Here is a 19227-nt window from a genome sequence, read left to right on the forward strand (position 1 = left end):
TTCATTAGAACGGATTTCCGTTATTCCCTCAATCTTGATTTTTCTCTCGCAATACCCTCATCCTTTATTGACTTGAAACATACTTGTATTATGGCTTTAGTTTCCCTTTTCTTCCTACTCCTTATTCAAGTTAGGATTCATGCTTTTCTTAAGCCAAAATTATGTCTAGATTTTTAACTAGAGATTTACATTTGCTAAAGAAACCTCACATGTCATGTTTCAGACCCTAATACCTAAGTTCATAATCAAATCCAAACATATAATCATTGAAATCTCTTAATCATGGTATATTACTCAAGACTTCCATTTCAAAAAGTGAAATATAAGCAAATCAACATGTAGGGACTGAACATTGAACTAAGGCAAAAAAAATTTTTTTTTTTTTGAAGGTGGTAAACAAATAAACATAAACATTTTTTTTACCAGACGTTGACCAGGCTGTCGGCGCCAAACTCTCGAAGTGATTTCCCAGGACGGATCAACTCTGGCTGATAGATCTGAGTCATTTATGCATGAAGAATGAAGGCACACAGGATGAGAAATGCAAATCTGATGTGCTAATAACCAGTATAGAAATAAGATCTTGTTTTATTATAACTGGACCTAAAATTCGGCATGAATAACATAGCAATAATTTACTTTGTATTTAAACATTTTCGGTATTATCTGTCGTCGACCGTTCCTTTTGGATTTTACAATTGGCTATTTTCTCTTAAATCCCTAATTTTGCTTTGGAATGAAAGAATTTCCAAGCGGGATACTTGTTTATTATTTTTTTTTTGTTTTTGTGTCCTTACTTTTTGCCTTGGAACAAATGGTCCCAAGCAGGATCTTATTTAAAAATTTTTTATTTTTTTATTTTTTTTATTGTTATTATTATTATTATTTTTTTTTTTTTGCAATCTCACGCTTATTTTCAAATAATGCGGGAAATGTGAAAATTCAAAGCAATCGCAACCCCCTTATAACTCCCTTTTCTTTTGGGTATCAATTCGCCATAAATGATTGCATTATGTTATTCAAAACGAATTAGAGATCCACTCTCAAAATCAAGACAAACATCCATACCGAAAATTAGCTCTTATTAATGCATAACTGAAACTAAAATATTACATGATGCATGAATGTCACAACATATGTACAGTTTTATAACACACAGGGAATGAGAGTTGGGAAATGCATGCCTTCCAACCTTATCTCTCCCGCACACGAATTCCGTTGGCAAAAATTCTGACATCTGATTCCTAGAATTTTGGTCTAATCTCGACAACCAACAGGGGGTTTTGAGATTGACGATATAAACTATCGAAATGAATGCGACAGAATAACAGCAAACAGATTCAGGTTTTCCTTAGGGAAAGTGACTAAGGCTTTTAACTACAAGGTACGGGCTTCAGTCCATTGGGCTTTACAAGGTCTGGGTTCCGCAAATAGGATTCGGGCTTTTTCATGGGCCTACTCCTTTTGACGCACCTTTAAGGTACTAGGCTTGCGGTTGGTAAAATTGCTAATTCTCGGATAGATGTGCCTAAAACGCATGGTTTAAGCTGGATCTACCTTCGAAGTTAACAACAATACCGAAGGGTAATTTTGGGTAGAAAGTGGTGAGAAGAAAGAAATGCAGTATGGATGCAACAACTTAGCAAAAATAAAGGAAAGCAAATAAACAAACAAGGACGATTAAAGAATTTTTCGACGGCTTTCTTACCAATTTTATTTCCAATTTTAGAAAACATAGGTTTTAGAGTTAATTCCTAATTATAGCCGACTAATTTATTTAAAAAATAACCGGAGATTAGCGGGCTAAATCCCCAGCAGAGTCGCCAATCTGTTTTCATCGAAAATCCCCCCGGAGGACCCAAAAACATCCTTTTTGTGATTTTTGATAAAATATTTTTTTATTTGGATGCGGTGCCGATAAATTGGTCTTATAAACAATTTTGAGTCGCCACCCATTATTTAGGCAATGGGACTGTTTTTATAAAAATGACTCCATTTTAAACCCAATTTTGTTTCAAGGCCAAATTATTTCAAAAAGACTGGTCAGACGCATCAATGCGATTCTAGGTAAGGGAATTGGGTATGCCGGCCCGTTGGAAGCCGACGCCTGGAAAATCGGCCTCTATTAACCTATGATTTCTAGTTTATTTTAGTTAGAAAAGCCAAATTATTTATTTATTTAAATCCAACCCAAATGAATCGGACCGAGTTCCTATATGAAAAATTACTTAATCGTCCCAATCAAATCTAATTATCACATAACAATTATTCAAATCAAAGCATTTAAACCAAAGCAATTAAACCAAATAAATAAAAGACCCGCTCTTGCCTTATGGTTCAAGGCGAGGGACAAATCGAGTCAAAAATATTAAATAAAATGAATAAATAACCCGCTCTTGCCTTATGGTTCAAGGCGGGTAACAAACCGGATCCAAAAATATATAAATTGATTCAGAATTAAATCTATAAACCAATAAAAATAAAATCATGCACAATTATTATTTAATGCCAAAAATATTATTAATGAATATGCAAATTAATCTTAAATATAAATAAATCAACAAATTTATTCCTGAACATTTAATTATTATTTTTTGTCTGAATATGCAAATTGTTAATAAATCTACAAATTTAATTTCATTTTTTATTTGAATATAAATTGTAAAATTCATATAAATAAACACATAAAATTACATTTTAGTATTTTAAGTTTAATTAAACTGTGATCTGTTCATATTTGGGCATTCTCAGATTTATTGAAGAAATTAGGTTTTATTTTTGTACAAAATTTGTATTTTTTTTTATTGTTTCTGGAAAAATCTGGATGAACAATAACTGTTCATTGAACAAACAGTTACTGTTCATAGATGAACATCAGAATTTATATATTTTTCATTATTTCTGGAAAAATCTGGATGAACATTCATCGACGAACATTTGAGTAATTTTTACCCAGAATTCATTTTTTAGTGATTTTTTACATCATTTCTTGTTTAAATGTGATTTAAGGACATATAAAATGGCCAAATATGAACAGAATACAATTTAAAGAAGCTTAAATTACTAAAACCACAAAAATATGTAAAAACAAACACAAAAAATATGTAAAAAAACACAAAAAATGTTAAAGAAATTACGTAATCCTCAGATTGAGGATTATAAATGGATCAAGATCTCCAGAAGCTTTGTTTCCAAGGATTGAAGTGTTCCTTTTTATTATCTTTTGATTTTTTTTCTCTCTTTTTATGGTTTGATTCACCTAAAATTGATATCTAATGTCAATTTCTCTTCAAATCAACTCATAATAATTTTTTGGAGAGAAATGTGGCAGCACAGTATATTTTTTTAGGGTTTTTGCCATTTGTGGAGTTATGAAATTGTGTGAAAATTGTGAGAAAGAGATGTATTTATAGAGCTAGGTCAGAACACTATAGCATAGCTACTGTAGCACGGACACTGTAGCATAGCTAATGTAGCACGCAGCTCTCTCTTTTTTTTTATTTTTTTTTATTTTTTAATCCTTGGATTGAAAGGCTTCTAGATAGCATTCACCCATTCATCCTTGTGTCCTCATCGGATCAGGCGAGGCATAAAAAACACGCGTCAACAATCCTACAATGTATCCTAAAAACCTAACCACTAGGGTCTTCGGATATCTTCACACACTATGTACGACTTGCCTTGTTAGTTTTCTTTCCATAAGAATTCTGCATAAAATAATATTAGCACAAATAATATAATTTAAATTTATTTATTTTGTTTTAATCATTAAAATTCTGAGATTAGAATTTGACCCTTGAGTCAACAATCTCCCCCTTTTTGATGATGACAAAACCAATAAATTTAGCAAACATATAACATGTGCTCCCCCTAAATTTTATGCATATTAGTTCTAAGAATGCCAAAAGATCTTAATATGAAGCGAATTTAGAACATGTATTATGCTCCTCCTGAATAGATGCAATAAAACTATTTATGAAATATATAACTAGGGAGACATTTTAGAAACTGATTTTAGAACTAGCAAAGATAGACAAGATATTCTAAGTTCTAATAATCAGAGCATATGGTCAGAGCAAAAGAATAGAGTAGAAACTGATATTAGAAATAGAACAAAAGATCTTATATCCAACCTGTAGAACAGTCATTAGAATAAGAATCTAAGTTCTAAAAAACTCAGTTTCATCAAAAAAATATAGCTCGCCAAAAATAGAACATATAGATACAGAAAATAATGTATGCTAAGATAGACATCACAGATTAGAAAATAACAAGATATAAGTACTTTGGTTACAACATAGTAGAGTATGTACTAAAATATCCAAAATACCTGCGTTCTCCCCCTTTTTGTCATCATACAAAAGGGTTAGAAAAAATCAGAGCATAATAAAAAATAAACAGAGTTCCAACGATATAACCTATAGAGACAAAGCAAAAAAAATATATTGTTCACAACACATAAAGACAAATCAGAGAGGCTTGGGATCAGTTCTAATTCTCTTAGAACTTCTTAGATTCTGAGCTGGAGCAGTTTCAGAAGAGCTTTTTGGCCGTTTAGAAGAAGGGTGCAATAGAGGCTTTCTTCCATGAGTCCTATGTTTACCCGCAGTGTGCTTTACCTTCTTTGGTTTCTCTGAGGTAGGAGTGTAGGGTGTTCCTTTAACTTTCAGAATAGCTAATTTCCTTTCATTCACATCTTTCATTCTTTCTAAGGTCTCAATGAGAGACTGATTTTGTTCAATCACAGTCTTGCAATGCTTTATTGCCTCATCAAGTTCCTTGTTATGCTCTTCTATTAGCTCTCTCTCCATTCTTCCTAGCATAGCTTCCCTACTCCTTTGAGCTGAGAAGAATTCAGATTCTTTTTCTGTTTTGACCTCAGTTGACTTTTCTTCATCACTTAATTCCAGCTTTTCTATCTCGGCATCACTGACTTCTTCTACTTTCTTTCCTTTTTCAACTTTTCCAGACTCCTTTTTCTCTTCTTTTTCTCTTCTGTTTCTTCTTCTTTTTCTAATTCTGCTTCCTTCTCAGCAGCTTTCTCTTTTTCTGTCTCTTCCTTCTTTTCTTCTTTTCCTACGTCCTCTATCTTTTCTTCCTTCTCTATTTCTCCTAATTTAGCTTTTCCTTTGTCTTCTTTCTTCTTCTTTTTCTCAGCCTCTTCTCTTCCTTCCTTTTCTTTTTCAACTTCTTCTTTTTCTTTCTTTACTTTTTCAATTTCTCTTTTTCCCTTCTCTTCTTTCTCTTTCTCTTCTTCACCTTCTTCATCTTTCATTTTTAATGACCCGCTGTCTAGCTTTGAGACATTATACCCATCACTCTCCTTTACATCAACATTTAGAAACTTAAACACTGGTGTAAGAATCATTCCATAGGGCAGTTTCTTAGAGATGTTCTGCATCTTGTCAAATATAATATGACATAGGTTGAGAGGTTTCTTCTCAACTATGTGCCACATCATGCACAACTCAACCTGATTCACATATGTGAGTGAGGCACTCTTGGGATAAATGTAATGCACAATTAGTTTGTATAGCCATTTCATACTGTCTGTCAAATTTGAACATTCAATAGTGCCCTGTTTGTCTACAGAACCCTTTTTCCCAATTTTCTTCACAAAATCTTCCTTTTTGTACTCACTAACCCTAGAAATATCCTTAATTTTTATCACCCTAGACCCAGCATTTGGCAAATCAAAAATCTTGCTCAAGTCAGCGTAAGATAACGCTTTGATCTCACCTTTAAGCTTAACAGAGATCGACTCCGTTCCACTAACCTTAAGAGAACCGTAGAACTCTTTGACTAAACTTTCATAACACAGTCGGTTTAACGACAGAAAACTCATCTATCCTTGAAACTCAAAGAGTTCCTTGAAATCAAACTCATTACTACCAAAAAATTTCCAATCAATGACATACGAATTGTTGACGCGTGATTTTTATGCCCCCACCTGGCCCGGTGATGACATGAGGACAAGGGACAACGTATCACGACAAACCAGAAGTGTTTGAACTAGAAATTGAATCAAACTGCCCAAAGGGGTCTGACCCGTGTTAGGGCTGCGTCACGCAGCTAGTACCTGCGTGATGGCACTATTAGCTGCGTCACACAGCTCTAACAGGGTTGACACCTCTGGCGCGCGCCTGTGCAACGGCCTGCACTGTTTGTATGGATACGCGGCAACTGTACGAAAAGTAAGTCGCGTCACGCGAGCTTACGGGTGTGTCACGCAGCTTATACCCGCGTGACGCGACTGCTCTGTTGCCCTAACCATCTAAATACAACATTTTACAGCAAAAAAATGGGGGACTTTTTGACATTTTTCTCTCATTTTTCTCTGAAAACCCTAAAGATCTAAACTAAGTTTTTGATAAAAAATGGCTAGGGTTTCTTCCCCAAGAGCTCAAGTGAGTAAACTTGAGGAAGATCAAGCCCTTAACAGTTTAGTTTTGAAATCAAAAAGCATAAAAAAAATATAATAAGAGAAAAAGAGAGAAAAGAAAGAAAGATCAAAACGTTTTGCTATGTGAAAATCTGGTAATCACATTCCTGGAATCGTGAAACAACGTCTCTAAGCTAATCTTAGCGCATGCAATCCTCGAATCTGAGGGCAAGGTAACCATTCTAAACATTATCTTTTATTTCTAGCATTTTATTCCTTAAATCTCGTTTTCACAGTGTTTAGTTGATCTGTTATTGGTAAAACGTAATTTTGCCCACTGTTGACCTTTTCTGGGTTGAGTTTAATTATTTTTAACGAAAAGAATTTGAAAGGTAGTTGCGTACCAGAGCAGCCGCGTCACGCAGCTACTACGTTATTTGCTATAGAGTGATGTCGTTCGGACTGAAGAATGCTAGAGCAACATATCAGAGGATGGCTACTACGTTATTTCATGATATGATCCATAAAGGATTGGAAGTGTATGTAGATGATATGGTGATCATGACAAAAATGCAGGAAGAACACTCAGAGATGCTGGAGAAGTTCTTCACACGGGTCAAACAGTACAATTTGAGACTCAATCCCAAGAAGTGTGTATTCGGAGTGACGAAGGGAAAATTGTTAGGTTTTGTGGTTGGACCTAACGGGATTGAGGTTGACCCGGACAAAATAAAAGCCATTCAGGATATGGAACCGCCAAGAACAGAACGTCAGGTGAGAAGCTTCCTGGGTAAGATTCAGTATATCAGCAGATTTATTTCAAGGTTATCCATCACCTGTGCTCCGATTTTCAAGCTACTGAAGAAGAATCAACCAGTCAAGTGGAATGAGGACTGTCAGAAGGCCTTTGACCACATAAAGAAATACTTGATGAATCCACCGGTGCTCAGTTCACCAAGACCAGGAGAACCTCTAATTTTGTACCTATCTATAGAAGATGCAGGAGTGGGAGCAATGTTGGTACAGCCGAACTCCGCTGGAGTAGAAAAAGCTATTTATTACATCAGCAAGAAACTACTGCCCATCGAAGAGAAATACAATCTGATAGAGAAAACGTGCATGGCAGTAGTATGGTCGATAAAGAAGTTGAGGCCGTATTTTGACTCCTTCAGGGTCACTTTCGTCTCCAAAATTGATCCGTTGAAGTATCTGCAGAAAACACCTACTTTAGAGGGACGGCTGTCTAAGTGGTTGATTCAGATGTCTAGTGTGGATGCGGAGTTCGTAACGAAGAAGACGGTCAAAGTCGAGCCGTGGCAGAATTCCTAGTAGAAAACCCTGTGACAGACAACGAATCATGGGAATTGGAGTTTCCTGATGAACACTTGCTGTACGTTGAAACAAGAGCTTGGAAGTTATACTTTGATGGATCAGCCAACAGAAACGGAGCTGGGGCTGGTATTGTTATAGAAGCACCTAACGGCGAAGTCACAACCATGTGTAAGAGACTACTGTTCCCGGTCACTAACAACATGGCAAAATATGAAGCGTGCATCATGGGAATGGAAGCCCTTCTTGCATCCGGTGCTAAGGAAGTTGAGGTGATAGGAGATTCTTTATTGGTTATTGAGCATGCCAACGAGAGATGGAAGGTAGAAGAAGACCGATTGAAGCCTTATGTCGAGTACTTGTTGAAGAAAGCAGCACTATTTGACAAGATCACTTTCACTCACATAGGAAGAACCTATAACAGGATTCCAGACGCCTTGGCAAACTTAGCATCGGCTTGGTAGGATTTGACTAAACTTCCGAAGAAGCCATTTATCATTACCGCAGCTAATATCTCGTGTTATAAAGATCATTTTGTGAACCAGATAGAACCGGAGGAAGAACCATGGTTCACGGATATTCTGAGATACATGAAAGATGGTACTTTTTCTGAAGATGCTACGAAGGAAGACCGTGCAGTCCTCAGGAAAATGGCTCTGAATTATGTTATAGTCGATGATGAACTTTACAGGAGAGCTTGGGATGGGGTGTTGCTACGATGTGTGAGTAAGAAAGAAGGAGAGGACATTATGAGAAAAGTTCATGAAGGAGTTTGCGGTACTCATCTAAGCGGCATGAGCTTAGCAAGAAAAATCATGAGGCAAGGTCACTGTTGGGTGCAGATGGAAGGCGACTGTGTTCAATATGTGCATCGTTGCAAAACTTGCCAATACCATGACAATCGAAGCCACTTACCTGCTGTCGAACTCCATCCGACAACTCCTTCGTGTCCTTTTTCTGCATGGGGCATAGACATCATCGGTAAAATCTCACCTACAGCATCCAATGGTCATCAGTATATATTGGTTGCAGTTGACTACTTCTCTAGATGGGTCGAGGCTCAATCTTATAGAATCTTAACTGCCAAGCATGTGGCAAGATTTATTGAACAGAACATTTTCTGTCGCTATGGTGTCCCCCATCACATAGTTACAGATAATGGTTCTCATTTTCAAGCAGAAGTTGGCCAATTGCTTTATAAATATAACGTTGAGCATCACCATTCCTCTCCTTATCGCCCTCAGGCTAATGGTGCAGTAGAAGCTGCAAATAAGGAAATCAAGAGAATCCTGTCAAAGATGTGCGAAAGGTATAGAAGCTGGGCTGAGAAACTTCCTTTCGCACTCTGGGGGCATCGCACTACCTTCAAGGCAGTAAATGGAGCTTCTCCTTTCGAATTGGTATACGGGATGGAGGCAGTGTTACCAGTAGAGCACGAAAAGAAGTCCCTCAGAGTGATAGTAGAAGCTGGTCTGACCGAAGAAGAATGGGTCAAGAAGAGGTATGAAGATCTGGCACTCTTAGACGGAAGGAGACTGAATGCTCGATTCTAGGATCAAATGAGAAAAAGGAGGATCGCTCGTTTCTATAACAAGCGGGTACATCCAAGGGCTTTAAAGAATGGAGATTTAGTGTTGATCAGGTTATTGGATCATGAAGCCCAACATCATCCTGGTGGGAAGTTCAAGCCCAACTGGCATGGGCCGTTCAGAATTCAGAAGCTGCTACCTAAAGGCGTCATCGAATTAGTCACTATGGAAGGAGAGCCTGTCAATCGGATTGTCAACCAGGATCAAATGAAAAGGTTCTATGTCTGAGATGATGATTTCAAAAAAAAAAAAAAAGAGCTAAGTTGAAAACCCGAAAGAGCAGCTTAGGCAAGAAATGAGCTCGTTAGGTTGAAAACTCGCAAGGGCGGCCTAGGCAAAAGTTAGAGCACGTAAAAAAAAATGCAAAATAATGACAATAAAATAAAATCTTGGGATTAACGCGTGGTGCTTAGCTTAAATGCAGAATTCATGCCATGCGTTCGTGACAGATTAGTGATTGGTTGCTCAACGCCATCAACTTGACTCAAAGGAGAATAGGAAATCGAGTAGTTAGAGCGAATGACCATTGACTAGAATAAACTTTCTTTACTTCTATATAATGTTGAAAAGAAGTAAGATTAATAAAAGATTTGAATTTCAAAATTTGGTTTCTAGTTTTGGGGTTTGTGGTCGAAGAATGCAAAACCTTCCTCTCTGCTTATTTAAACAAAGATCGACTCATTCGGTGTGAAATGTCTCGGCTGCTGGCCTCTGCCTAAATAAGGAATTCTTGTAGAACGTGGATCAGAGGAACGAACGCCATTTTCTCAGTGATTTTCCTGGAAGGATCAATAAAACCATGAATAAACTTTGACATTTCCATAAGTTCATGCATACATAAAAGGAGTCACATTTGTCATTTTTTATTTGATTTGTGCAGGTAATAAAACAGTCACTCCATTCTTTGTTGTTTCCAAGCATAAGCTTTTGTTTTTATAGAATAATTTTTACTTTATGAGTTTTTATTTATTGACCCAAGGGCAGGAGGCCCAAATAACTAACAAATAATTTCGAAAGAAAAGTTTTGTTGTCTCTCGTTGTTCATATGTACAGGAATTAACAAAAACAGAATCATCAAGATCATTGATTAAAAAGGAAAGCAGATAAATTTAGATAAAAGCTCATGGCTTGAGTACAAAAGAAAAGCAACAAACGACAGTTTATTCCGATGTGGCCTACCAGCAAAGGTCAACCTCCATAGAACGTGACATCATTGTGGGGTAAAGAACCAGTTCGCATATGCAGGTGTCACAGAATTTTGCATTGTTCCTTCATCTAAATACATGGTGTTTCGATTTTGCCAACGATCGGCCAAATTAGTCAACAGATGGGGTGTTGTGAGACCACTTTCAAAGTTGTGGGCTCGGGGAACACGCTGTATCATCCCATACTGACGACTGATCCTATCTGGGAAATAGGCCATGGAACGGTCTAGACTGGCATACAACACATAGTTGAGATTCATACTTCCAGTCGTGACCAGTCTAACCCTCCACCAAGGACAAGTCCACCGAATAGTAGGGTTACCACCAAAATCGAAGCGTCTCCGAGACCGAGATTGAAAAACGGCAGGTCCATAAGTTGGAATCAAGCGAGCCGGAACCGGATGAATCAGGCTTAATTTGTCCAGAGCCCAGGCTTGTAGTAGCAATGGACAACCACGATGATGAACATTGAAGTCAGTGATGTGAAGGGCAATATCCCTGACCCAACACATCGTTTCTCCCATGATCATCATGAAGACGGTACGATGGTACAATTGCATGTCACGAACAACGGTCAGAAGTCGGAAATCTCCAATTCCAGGTTGACGATTCTTCATGGCATACACATTCAACAGCAAGAAGCAGCAAGATCGGATCCAAGGAAGATCTAGATCAGCAGACAAAACCCTGTTCAAGAAAGGTTCCAAAGGAAGACCTTGATCCACGTTTATGCCATCAGGAAGGTAAACTGGGCACAAGGCCATAATTTCAGTTAGATCATACCTAGGACCTGGAGGCAAGGCCGGAGTTTCACCTTGTTCAGGATGATGGTCCATTACAGCACACATTTCCTCATAAGTCGGAGTTACTTCAGAGTCTTCAAACCGGAAAACCATGGTGCTAGGATTAAAATGAGCAACGAGCCAAGAAAGGAAATCATAATCAGGCTTCAAATCTTTGAAGTATTTCAACCAGGTGAGTTGGTTCATAGGAGAAACTCCCCATAGGTCCTCAGGAATGGACAGGACGAAAGTTGAGACTTGGTGTCGGAAAGCCATGAATAAGGTTATTCAAGAAACGGGTTCGCTTTGAATCCTGGATGTGAAAGAAAGGTGGGAAGAAACCCCATTTATAGAAGGATAAAGCGACCAATGAACGAACCATTGTCAATGTCCGACATAATAACCACTGTCAGAGGTAGTTGGAACAACAGTTAAGTATGGACCGCTCGGGTTGGTAAACATTTAAACTCGCATCAATAAGAAGGACGGCCTGTACAATAAGGAAGTAGAGTCTTTATGATCGCATTAATCGAGAAAGGATGATTGAGCCATTATGTTCGCATTCACTGAGTGGACCGCCCTATCAGGTAGATACTACGGTACCTTTCCTTTTTGGAAATCGATTTTTGGTCATATTCCATATTAAGTTCATTATTTTATTTTTATTTTTATTTTTATTCTTTTATTCATTTCATTTCGTTTATTCATTTACAATAAATCGATTCACTGACTGCTAATAAAGTGAACCATTTCTATGAACAAATGGGACATCGCTATTTTGTGTTTGGTGTTGTGTTCGTGTTTTGTTTTTGCAGGAAAAAGACTTCACAGTTATAAAACATAAACACTTGTGATAAAGTGATAAAATAAAAGTTGTGAAAATATAAATAATATCAAAAAAAAAAAATCATAGGATGATAATAATAATGATATAACTGTACAACTATTCAAAAATAAATAAATAGTAAAACACCGCTAAATGTTCAAAATGTTCAAAAAATGTTCAAAAATGGAGGAGACGTGCAGCAAGACTACCGCCGCCTACGGCTAGGACCAGCAACAGTCGGAGGGGGTGGAGATGGTGGTGCGCCATCCGAAGAAGAGCCATCCTCATCCTCATCAGAAGAGTCGAGTGGGATGCCCTCGACCTCTAATCTCGTCCTAAGCCGCTCCACCTCTGCCTGAAGTCGGCTCACGGCACTAGACTGATGGGACTGATGCCTCCGCAGCCTCCCGTTCTCCAGCTCCTGTAAAACAACAAAATGTGTAAGGAAAGGTAAACAAATAATAAGAAAGAGGGATGAGACACAGGAAGACTGTACTCACCCGCTCATGTACATCAGAGTAGAGCCGACCGATGTAGGATCGGGCAAACCCGAACCGCTGGCATATCTCCTGATACCTCTGGGTCGGCACCTGCAAACAATAAAAATCCATTAAAAGGATATTCAGGGAAAGTGCTCTTAACTTTGTAAATTCGGTTTATAACTTATGTGTGTAGTGTGCTCAGGATCCAGCTGTACCGGAGGAGGAGCCTGCCGAAGATCAGCAGAAATGGCAATGCCAGATCCCAAGCCAAGGCCGGGATCCAACACCACCTCCATACCCGGCGGAAACGGGACATCGCCTAGTACTACACCGGCTGGTCCGGCCGGAGCCGCCGCGCCACCAGCCTCAGCCGCTGCCTCAGCCCGGTAGTGGGCCGCAGTCTTATGCGTTTTCCGCTCCTGCATTTAGTTATGAAGAAAGTAACGGCATCAGTGATTTGAAACAAAGGAGGAGTGATAACAGTAAACAAGGTTGAAGGTTAGATGAGTTACCTGGATGTACTTAAGAACCTCGGGAAGTCGAGCCTGCATCCGAGAGGCAAAGTAAGAACACCGGCGGACAGGAAATCGTTCGCCGAGAAGCCTCTATACTCTACCTCCAAGTCCTCCCGAGTCAAGCCCTCCAGCAGACACATATGCCGAGGAGGGGCATGAGGCACTCTCCGCTGTACTGGAGCGATCGGAGTGTCGAAGACTCTCTCTCCTAGGAAGTACCGGTCAGCCCAGTATCCTCGCATCAACAGCCTCGACCGGCTGTGTAACTCAGCCACCTCCCGGCCCGGATAGGTCCTCCAGGCCTTGCAATCCCATGGCTCCAAGGATAGCTGCAAAAAAAAAATGATAAGAAACCAGCATTAGTTGTGTGTCAAAATAAAGAGAAGACAAGCTAAAGATTCAGAGGTTCTTTCTGTACTCACATCAGACAGCTCCCAGTCATTAAGGAAACTCCGCCAGTACTCGGGATCCTCGCCACTGGCATAAGTGTGGTGGCAGTGGGCCAAATAGCGAGGAATCCTCCTGGACTCGACGGGAGAGTCGCCGCTCGGACCGCCCGGGTAGATGCAGTACTCGTAAGACCACACCTGTAACAGAGACAGAAAATAACGTCAGTTAGTTGAACAGTTGAGAATGGCGGATACAAAAAGTCAAGAGTGAAAGTGTGTTACCTCCAAAGGCCGGATGAACAGCCAGTTCGACTCACCGCCACCACGGGTCCAGACATCCAGACCGTGATAGAGATGAGCCAAACCAAGTGTGGCCCAGTCGAAGGACCCGACCTGGCTCAGATCCCGAAGACATGCCAGCACCGCAGGATCTCCCTTATTCTGGGAGGTGCATAATAGCTGGGAGGAAATGATATAGAACAAGAAGGACCGAGCAGCCTGGTCCCTCTCCTCTCGAGTGTACGCAGGAGCAGCAGGTCGTACATCCTCCGGCAACTCTCTCCAAGCCTCCAACCGGGTCCTGATCCTCTCGGCCCAGAACCGAAAGACCGTCTCGTAAGACATACACCCCTGTACGGTGTATCAGGTCTGCGTCGTGACACCGAGGAGGGAACGGACTAGCTGAGCTCCGATGGCAGCCGTCTGGTACCGAGCGTCTAGTGGAGGAATCGGACCAGTGAAGCGCAGGCCGGTGATAGCAGCATAATCCACGGGTGTGAGGGTCATCTCTCCAAACCCGAACACGAAAGTGTGCGTGCAGTCGTTCCACCGCTCCATCAATGCATAGCGCATAGCAGGCGGGAAACGAGGCTGCGTGCGGTGCAATCCGGCGGCGTAATCTCCGAATCCTGCAGCGACTACCCGGGCTCGCATAGGAGGGTCCAATAAGTCCCAGAAAGCAGAAGCGTCAGTGGCCGAGCCACCCAAGCGGGCCTTGCCCAGATTAACCTGTAAGAAAATTTCAACTCCAATAAATATAAGACTAATAATTGTTCATTTTCTTCTATGGCAGGAGAAACAAAAAACAATTCGAGTTTCGGTTTGAACCGTAGTTGAGTCACGCAACTCCTAGTCGCGTCACGCGTCTACATAGTCGTGACACGCAGCTTTACCCAAGTTGCGCAATCAGAAGCACAGCTACGTAGCGCATCTCAGCACCCGCGCCATGCCACTCCACAGCTGCGCCACGCAACTGTTCAAGATATGTGGCCCCAAGAACGGATGCGTCACGCAACCACAAAGCCGCGCCACGCATCTCTCTAGTCGCGTCACGCATCTCTCTAGCCGCGTCACACAGCTGCGTGACGCAACTGTCGAAGGTACGCAGTGGTTCAATTCCAATTTAATTTCACTACGTTTGTGTTGTTTTTGTGCGAATGTAGGGCAAAATCAATCGCCTAGAGCTGCTAGACAATCCTATCTCAACAAACCAAGTTCTAACAAGATGAAAAAGGGAATAAATCCTAAAGTTCAAGGCAAGCTAGGGTTTCTGGCGCCTCGAACAGTTGCGTCACGCAACTGTTCATACAAGAACAGCTGCGTCACGCAACTGTTCATGAAGAACAGCCGCGCCACGCAACTCCTACCTGCGTGATGCGACTGTTGACGCAAGCATAAACAATAAAGAGCAGTCCTATTGCTACAGTTATAGATCAAAAATAGTAAAAAACAAAAAATTAAGGAAATTTTTACTTACCTCGGATCGAAAGCCGCACATCCGACTCATCTCGTACCGGACTGGAAACTCCGTACCCAGCAACAGAAGAAGCTGCAATGGCCGCGTCCCAGGGGTCAGTGGATTCCGGCTCACCGACACCGGCTCGCCATCGAATGTCGAGATATCGGGTAGGGCCCCGAAAGTCTCCATCTCTCGAGTGTAGGCGGAAGCAGGGATTTCAGGAAGCTGAGACATCTTTTTCAGTTGAAAGTTCAGAGAATTTTCAATTGCTTAGGGTTTGTGAATAAGTGAAATTGAATCGGTTGTGAAGAAAATTACTTATAGTAAATATCTGGGCCCAAGCCCATTTCTTCAAGCAAAGGGCCCAAGCCCATTCTTCCAAACCTAAAAGGACCGATGGGCCCATCACCTTCTTTCAACGCCCAATAAGCCCGTGCGGCCCGTCACCTCTTTCCGAGAGCAGCAGGTCCACACGGCCCATTTCAACGGCCTACAATGGTTCGCTTCGGCAATTTAACGTCGATGCGCGGCACGTACACTTCAGCGATTTTTATCTACTCACCGCACACCAAATTGCTAAATTACCCTCAGGTAAGTTTTCTTTCGACCACTATATCATAAAAGGTGTATTTGAAAATGCAGATAACAAATACTCTGTTAAATCATTTATGCCAAAATTTCTGCATGGAAACATGTGATGTTCCAATATGTTTCTAACAGAAGACAAGGTTCGTTTGCACACGGATATTGCTCTTCTTCTTTTGAACAATTTTTTAGACCAACCGGTGATGGTTTTTCGAAGCCGCTAGGTCCAACTAATTAGTAATGGTGTATTGCGAAGCTAGTCAGAACAACTTCAAAACAGTGATGATGTATTGCGAAGCTGTTTGAAATTTCTTCCCCAGTCAATGATGTTGAGTTGCGAAGTTGACCAGGGTAAAATTCACATCTTTCGGGCCGATCAAACCGAGCCTCGAGGATGCCTTTTCAAAACCGACTGGAGCCGACAAAGCTGACCAAACCGAGCTGAGAAGGTGGCCAGATCAAAGCTCTTCAAGCCGAACAAACCGAGCTTCGAAGACTTTGTCACCAAATCAACATTTTTCGAGCCGATCAAACCGAGCTTCGAAGATGTCTCTTCAGATTCCGGGAAACCGACAAAGCCGATCAAACCGAGCTGAGAAGGTGACCAAACATTCAAAACACTTCAGGCCGATCAAACCGAGCCCCGAAGGTGTCTTCCTAGCCGATCAAACCGAGCTTAGGAGGTGACCAGATGATTGATTCAGCGTCTTTTCAAGCCGATCAAACCGAGCTTCGAGAGGATTGCCTGATAGAAGGCGCGTCAATAGACCACTTTAACATCAATCGTTTATACAATTAATGATAAAGTGGGGGGACAAACTGTTGACGCGTGATGACATGAGGACAAGGGACAAGGTATCACGATAAACCAGAAGTGTTTGAACCAGAAATTGAATCAAACCGCCCAAAGGGGTCTGACCCGTGTTAGGGCTGCGTCACGCAGCTAGTACCTGCGTGACGGCACTATTAGCTGCGTCATGCAGCTCTAACAGGGCTGACACCTCTGGCGCGCGCCCGTGCAACGACCTGCACTGTTTGTATGGATACGCGGCAACTGTACGAAAAGTAAGTCGCGTCACGCGGGCTTACGGGTGCGTCACGCAGCTTATACCCGTGTGACGTGACTGCTCTGTTGCCCTAACCATATAAATACAACATTTTACAGCAAAAAAATGGGGGACTTTTTAACATTTTTCTCTCATTTTTCTCTGAAAACCCTAAAGATCTAAACTAAGTTTTTGATAAAAAACGGCTAGGGTTTCTTCCCCAAGAGCTCAAGTGAGTAAACTTGAGGAAGATCAAGCCCTTAACAGTTTAGTTTTGAAATCAAAAAGCATAAGAAAAATTTAATAAGAGAAAAAGAGAGAAAAGAAAGAAAGATCAAAACGTTTTGCTATGTGAAAATCTAGTAATCACATTCTTGGAATCGTGAAACAACGTCTCTAAGCTAATCTTAGCGCATGCAATCCTCGAATCTGAGGGCAAGGTAACCATTCTAAACATTATCTTTTATTTCTAGCATTTTATTCCTTAAATCTCATTTTCACAGTGTTTAGTTGATCTGTTATTGGTAAAACGTAATTTTGCCCACTGTTGACCTTTTCTGGGTTGAGTTTAATTATTTTTAACGAAAAGAACACGTAAACAAGGTAGTTTGAAAGGTAGTTGCGGACCAGAGCAGCCGCGTCACGCAGCTACTACCTGCGTGACGCGACTGTTCATGTCCAAAAGTCTTTGATTCGGACTGGACCACCTGCGTGACGCAGCTATTCGTGTACCCAGTATACTTTTGTTCTCATATTCATATTTAATGTGATATTTTGGATAAATAATCAATAAAACTGAGAATTTTAATAAGTCACAAATAGTTCCGTCGCGCAGCTAGGAGTTTCGCCACGTGACTGTTCTTCATAGAACACCCGCGTGACGCGACTGTTCTAAAAGTTCCAGAATGAATAAGGAGAGTTGCGCCACGTGACTGTTCTTCATGGAACAGCTGCGTGACGCGACAGTCTTGAAATTCCAGAATAGTTTCCTTATTTCGTTTTAATTTCATATTACTAAGTAGATTTTAATCCTAACTCAGGAAACGGTCAATTATGGGCAAACTAAGTTTTAATCAAACCAGATCAATTAATTATTAATGATTATGAGATTTTTAGGATTTATTTCCTTTCGTTTATCATTAATTATATTATTAAACTCGGTTTGTGGCCTGCCTTTAACCATAAGGCAAGAGCGGGTCTTTTATTATACTTGATATGTATTATGGATGGATGGTGGATGATATGATTTATTTGTGATGAATGCAATGAACGGACTTGATTGGGACGGTTAATTAATTTTCCACATAGGAACTCGGTTTGATTTAATCGGGTTTGGGCTTAAATAATTGGCTTTTTCTAAAATAAAATCAAATTAGAAATTGTAGGTTAAAAGAGGCCGATTTTTTCTGGGCGTCGGCTTCCAACGAGCCGACGTACCCAATTCCCTTACCTAGAACCTCTTTGGTTCGCTTGACCAGTTTTTCAAAATAAGAGGCCTAAAAAAAATCGGTTAAAATGGAGTCACTTTTACAAAATAAAAAATGGAAACAGTCCCATTGCCGAAATAATGGGTGGCGACTAAAAATAATTTATAAGACTAATTTATCGGCATCGTATATCCAAAAAAGGTTTTTATCACCGCTTTTTCCAAATGAATATTTAGGTACACGAATAAAATCCGATCCATGATTTTCTCCGGGGGGAAAACACGAATACATGAGAGGATATGGTGAGATGACAGATTTACCTTTGTCGTGTGCCCTAGCTACATGTTTCTTTGAAGTAGCAGTTTCGGTTTTTCCTTCCTTTGGTTCCTCTTCTGGCTTTTTCTGTTTCGACTCCTTTTGCTCATATTTCTTTGAAAGCCTTTTCAGGAGTTGAAGTTCTTCCTCAGTTAAGGAATCGGATGAGGAGGTGGAACTTGATTCGGCCATTGTTGAGATTTTCGAAACATAGAACAGCTTAGGGTTTTGTTAGCAAGAGAGCGATAGAAGGAATATGAAGCAGTTAATAGAGAGACAAGAACACTTAAGTGGCGGAAGAAATCGAAAAGAACAGTTTTTAAAGAAATTCAAAACGACAAATAGAATAAAAGAAATAAAATAATAAAAATAATAAAATAATGAAATCGCCAAAGCATGAAATATAATAAAACAAACATACATAATAAATTAACTGTTTTCGGATTTGGTTTAAAGCAAGATTCTGATAGTGACATTAGAAAGTCATATCAGAGCAATATGAGATTCTCTTTAGACAAAAACGTTTTTCACACACAAAAAAAAAAATAGAACATAGCAGGTCTTTCATTTTCGAATATAGAAAGCAGTTTAGAACATACTTACAGAGTTCTAAAGTT

General features: G+C 40.1%; 1 pseudogene; it reads right to left on the reverse strand.

Annotated features, from left to right (window-relative positions):
* Positions 1 to 18802, reverse strand: part of LOC149492605 (uncharacterized) — a 46229-nt pseudogene extending 27427 nt beyond the window's left edge.
* Between the last annotated feature and the right edge of the window lie 425 nt (positions 18803 to 19227).

This window comes from Jatropha curcas, chromosome 11, assembly GCF_041381405.1.
Source record: "Jatropha curcas cultivar XTBG-Jc1 chromosome 11, XTBG_Jcur_1.0, whole genome shotgun sequence".
NCBI lineage: Eukaryota > Viridiplantae > Streptophyta > Magnoliopsida > Malpighiales > Euphorbiaceae > Jatropha > Jatropha curcas.